Here is a 5,772-nt window from a genome sequence, read left to right as displayed (position 1 = left end):
TGTGGACTCATGGATATTAATTTTATGTGATACTCCCATACTCTCATTCACCCATGCACCTATGCTCTCATACCCCCAACTCTCCGTGCTCCCATACCCCCATACTCCCATGCTACCCATGTTCCCATGCTCTCCATACTCCCATACTCCCCATATTCCCCATACTCCCCTATTCCCCATGCTTCCATGCTACCATATTCCCATACTCCCCATATTCCCATGCTCCCATACTCCCCATACTCTCATACTCCCCATGCTCCCATACTCCCCGTGCTCCCATACTGCCCGTGCTCTCACACTGCCCGTGCTCCCACACTGCCCGTGCTCCNAGTGGGAAGAAGGATGGCCATTTTTCATGGACGACAATGACAAACTTCTGCACATCAAGACAGAAGATTCCCCAGAAGCCAACATTTTTCACTTTTTACGGCACTTCTATCATTCCTTGAAATTCACCTCCGGCTTGCTCGGTCATCCTGGTCTTTCCTACCCTGGGCATCAGTCGCAGCTGTGCGACCATCTTGGCCTTCCTCATGCACTGGAATGAGCAGACATGGAAGAAGTCTGGGCCTACGTCAAGAAGTGCAAAAACGACGTGCATCCCAGTTGGGGCTTGGTGGCCCAGCTGTCGGAGTGGGAGAAGGTCATCCTCAGAGACTTCACAGGCATCTTGGATCCACTCTACTGACCTCTGTGGTCCAGCTACAGGTCCCGAAGTACCTCACTTGGGAGCCTCTTATGGGTAGTGGGCCAGGCTGTGTGACCAGGTTGGTGTGGAAAGAGAAGGCCTTTGCTGCCTAGAATCTTTTAAAAAAAAGAAGTGTGCAAATACATCTGCACCCACAGCCAGCTCACACTTAGAACTGTGCACAGGCTGTTTGCAGACACCCTCTGTCTCTGTGTTTGCAGTAACATTGAGGAGAAGTTAAGTGATACTGAATAAATGGTAAATTCGGAATTTGTCCTCAACTCTTCCCCCTTCCACAGGGTTTTTCTATATAGAGCTCATCTCCCTACTTCTCGAGACTGGCAGGATCGTGGGTGTGAAGCCTGGGCAGTCCCGCCGCACCCTGGGTTTGATCTAACTCCTTGTTGTCACTTTCTTGAAATTCTTGATGAGTTTTAGACAAGGGCTCCCATTTTCATTTTGCACCGAGCTCCATGAATTATGTAGCTTGTCCTTTCCAGAACCGTGTCTAAATGTCTCCCTCACCAGGGGCTGCTAAGGATGCTGCCTGTTATGGGTTGAATTGTGTCCCCTCAAAATCATGATTCTGATGCAGCTCTACGTGGATACTGGAGGTGAACCATTAAGTAAATGGATAGCAGATGGTGGGAGCCAGGTTCCTCATGGTTGGAGTGGAAGGTTAAGGAAAACGAGGGGCGGTGTCTAGCATGATCCACATGGTGAAGGACTAGAGTTGGAGGCATCAGTATAAACTCATGTTTAGGATAATATGAATAAAGATGGTTCCATACAGGGACGCCTGGGTGGCGGTCAAGCATCGGACTCTTGATTTCAATTCAGGTCATGATCTCAGGGTCATGGATCTGTCTTGGGCTCCACGCTCAGTGTGGAGTCTGCTTGAGATTCACTCCTTCTCCCTCTGCCACTCCCCCTGCTCATGCTCTTTCTCTCTCTCTAAAATAAATAAATAAAATCTTAAAAAAAATGATTCCATACAAAAATAGTTGCAGAGATGTGTTTATACAGGGTTAGCATACACACTTGCTCCGCCAAGTGAGAAGGCCCGCAAGCAGTAATACCCGGTAGCAGCGAACAAGCCTAGTACTAGACCTTGTTTCTAATACAATCTCCAATAAAAAGATTGAATGAGGGCACCTGGTTGGCTCAGTTAAGCATCAGCCTTCAGCTCGGGTCATGATCTCAGGGTCCTGGGACTGAGTCCCACATCGATCTTTCTGCTCCCCTCCTGCTTCTCCCTCTCCCTCCCTCTCCAAATAAATAAAATCTTAAAAAAAGAGAGAGATTTCTTCCTTCCAGAAGCGCAGAATATACAGAGGAAAAAGCGTAACCTTACTACGCAGAAACCTAACACACACACCTTGGTCGGTCCTCAAGGTCATCACCGACAAGTCGTGTTGACAGTGTACCCTTGACAGGTTAACACAAGCTGTCACGCAACTGCACTTCACCTGTGCCATCTTCCTCCCCAAACCCATGACCCCAGTCTAATCGTGACAAAAACATCAGACAAACGAGGGACATTCTACAAATACCCGGACTCATACTCCCCAAAACTGTCAAGGTCACCAAAAGCAAGGAAAGACTGCGACATTCCTACGGCCAGCAAGAGCCTCAGGAGATAGGACATTGGCTATGGATTGAGTCATGTTCCTGCCAGACCCGTACATTGAAGCCTCAGCATCCAGGGTGCCTGGTTTGGAGATGAGGACTTGATGGAAGTAATTAAGTTTAAATGAGATCGCAAGTGGGGGGCCTGACCCCAAAGAGCTTGCTCTCTTTCTCTCTCTGACATGTGAGGATAGAGAAAGAAGGCCACCGTCTGCAAACCGGGAAGAGAGCCTTCCCCAGAAACCGACCCTGCAGGACCACGACATTGGACCTCCAGCTCCAGAACCGTGACCTGAGTGTCTGTTGTTCCAAGAGCCCAGCCGGTGGCATTCTGTTACAACGTCTCAGGCTGATAAACACAACATCTAAAAGTGCCGTGTCCTGGGAGAGGAAACAGAACATTAAGAACTAAGGAAATCTGAGAAAGCATGGACTTTAATTAATAATCATGTCTCAGTATTGGTTATTGAGTGTGACAAGTGGACTGTATATCATACAGAATGTTCACGATGCGGGAGGCGGCTTGAAGTGTCCTGAAGCTCTCTGCACAGTCGTCATATTTTTTCTGTAAATTTAAAACTGTCCTGAGATTAAAATGTTCATTAAAACATAGATTTGTTGCTGAGATAAGAGCAAAGACTTACGAGAAGTCGTATTCTACCTGTGGGTTTCGATAGAGCTAAAACGAACCTGAGATGACCCCCTGGGGGCGAGTCCTCCCCCATTTGGCCACGTAGATACGCACTTCACTAATGAGACAGAGCCAGTGGCTTGAAAGCCCTCATCGCTGCGTGTCCAGCAGCATCTGCAACAGGACGCACAGGAACTGCCCCCAGGGAAGGCTTTGTCTTGGGCGGTTCCCCATGGACATGCAGATAGCTGATGCAGCATTTGCTGGAAATCCCTGGAAGCCTTAGTCTTCTCTGTGTGGGTGCCAGTCGGAAACAGACGTTTTGGTCCTCTGCACCTTCTTGCTAAGATTTCCAGTTATCGCCTTCATCATGCTATCCCCAGCTTTCTAAGGGGGTTGTTCTTTATGCCTTGAGGGACCTCTTCAAATGTTAGAATCTCAGGCCAGAATTTTCTAGAACACACAATCTATTTCATGTGTATCCTTCCTTTATACTTTATTGCAGGGCTCCTGCCCCTAAGCCCTCCTAAATTTCAATAAGAATATGCATTTTATCTAATTTGGTGCAGGCACTTCACTCATTAGAGACCCAAGATCAGCAAGGAAACGTACTGCGCTTAAGGGCATCACGGTCTGGCCGGGGAAACACTCGGGCACATGATTAACCGTCCCGAAATCGGGTACGTGGCCAAGCTGGGATTTCACAAAGTGCTACAGGAATGTGGAAAATGGAGAGATTAGCCTCGAAGAGCGGGAAGCCTCTAATTGCTATGCTAGGGGAATGTCTCTTGCTGGCTTCATGGAATTCCCCTGAGGCCCTGCTTCTTCTATCGTGAGGTCAGCACACCCTCCACACCAGCCAGTCAGAGCACCCTCCCCTTCTGGGACAGTGACTGGTCCAGGGATGGACGAACGATAACCAGGGTCGATCCTGTTTAAACAGCTCAGGTCTGGTTGGGAGACTGATATGGATCCTGGGAAGGGAAACGTCGACATTTCCAGCACGGTCAGCACTAAGCTGCATAGAAACCCAGAGCAGCCAGGACTCATCTTTGCTTCCGTTTCGAAACAGTCTACTGGAGAAGGAAGCCAACAGAGAAGGAAGCAACCAAGACAGGGAGAGACCAATGCCTGACAGTATTGAACTCCTGGATCCAACCATGCCTGAAGTAGGCCCTGTTTTTAGCATTCCCAATCAAACTGATCAATGAACGACTTCCTCATTGCTTAAGCAACTGCAATGACACAGAAGTATGGGCTAGCCCTCCTAGTCTTTAGAAAAGACTTCTGGCTGGCCAGTGTTCTCTTAGTTCGTTTTATTGTATGAAGTTACTGAACTTATAATTAATCTAAGGGAACACTCAAGTTCTCGTCACACACACACACACACACACACAAATCAGAAAGCTTTTAAAGCTACTGAATAAAATATAACGTCTTTAGCCTGATAAGGTTTCTAGGAACTAATCAAACCTGCTTTCACATGGTTTTGATCCTGGAGAAATAGAAATACCCTTCATTTACACAAACGGGGCCTCTTCTTCTTTACCCATTAGCCACTATTCCTGCTGCCCCTGTGTGTAGATACACTGCTGTCGTCTGCCCTGCCGAGCACACACCAGCCCCAGCACCCCGTGCATGTATGTCCAGGAAGATGCTTTTTTCCTCCCTACCGAACAGTGACCTTCTCGAGAACAGGATTTCAATGCAATCTTGAATCCTTTATCCTCAGAAAATCTGGGATCTCTTTCTGCACCATAGAACCTCATTAAATGCCTGGTGGATGGAAGGGTGATTGTTTTCGGTGCAGACCGATGGTGTTAACTGGTCCTGTAAGATTGAGGATTAGACACAGCCTGTGGTCTCTCCTCCTCTGTCGGAGTCCTGCACCAGGAGAGCCACACAGAGCAAGAGGGAATTCTCCACTTCTTTCACTCTTTTCTTGAGAACTGAAGTTGTTAAATCTTCAGTAGCAAATTTCAGCTCAGGCTGCCAGGGGAAAGGCAACATAATCTGTCCAGCGGATTTGGTCGCTGTGGTCGAAGACACAGTTGGCTGGTCCTGGAGTTGACGCCGAAACCAAACGTCTGTGTGATGCTTGGTGATTATTTTGTGTTTTGGATCTGAATGTTGCTCAGCGATGCCAGAGCGTGGTGTGGGTAGGGAGGCGTGGCTGGCAAGGGCAAGCCCACGACAAGATAGGGGCCTTTGCCATGGACATTTCCCTGGGGTTTCGTGGGCTACTTTAAAAACCAGCCACGCCTGCTGAGGGTTTGTATGCTCATTTGGTTGTGCTTTTCTCTGTCGGGCTCTGGCCACTCACTGAGTGTCTCTGGTCCTTCGTTTCCTCGCCTGTGAAATGCAGCCAGGATAGCAAACATAACCACCACAGAGCGTCCTTGAGGATGGAACGAGTTGATTCTTATCAAGATTTAGAGCAGTGGCCAGCATCTAGAAAGGGCACCGAACTGTCAGCTAAGATGATGTCCGTGTCACTGACACGTGAATGAGGACACTGGGCGTTGATCCCAGTGGGTACTCAGTAATTCTTTGCTGCGGAATGGAGGGAGTGGGCACTGCAGAGCGCGTGGTGTGGGTGATGGCCATGCTGGCGGTGGACGTGGTTTCACCGAGGGAGGGCACAGAAGGCAGGGACACGCCACTCCGGGGTCACATTTCTGCCTGTTTGAAGTACGGTCTGACCACAGCTTCCTGGCGGTCTGCCTCCTTCCAAGACCCTGAACCAAGACCAGGCAGACAGCCGGCTGGGTGGGAGAGCCACTGGGGAACCCCGCGGTCTCCATGCGCCTTCCGGGCCCCCGTG

General features: G+C 49.1%; 1 pseudogene; it reads left to right on the top strand.

Moving 5' to 3' along the window:
- The first annotated feature begins 253 nt into the window (after nt 1–253).
- Nucleotides 254–688, top strand: LOC117795741 (annotated as a pseudogene).
- The last annotated feature ends 5,084 nt before the right edge of the window (nt 689–5,772 follow it).

This window comes from Ailuropoda melanoleuca, chromosome 13, assembly GCF_002007445.2.
Source record: "Ailuropoda melanoleuca isolate Jingjing chromosome 13, ASM200744v2, whole genome shotgun sequence".
Classification (NCBI taxonomy): domain Eukaryota; kingdom Metazoa; phylum Chordata; class Mammalia; order Carnivora; family Ursidae; genus Ailuropoda; species Ailuropoda melanoleuca.
This window is presented reverse-complemented; position numbering and strand designations above follow the sequence as displayed.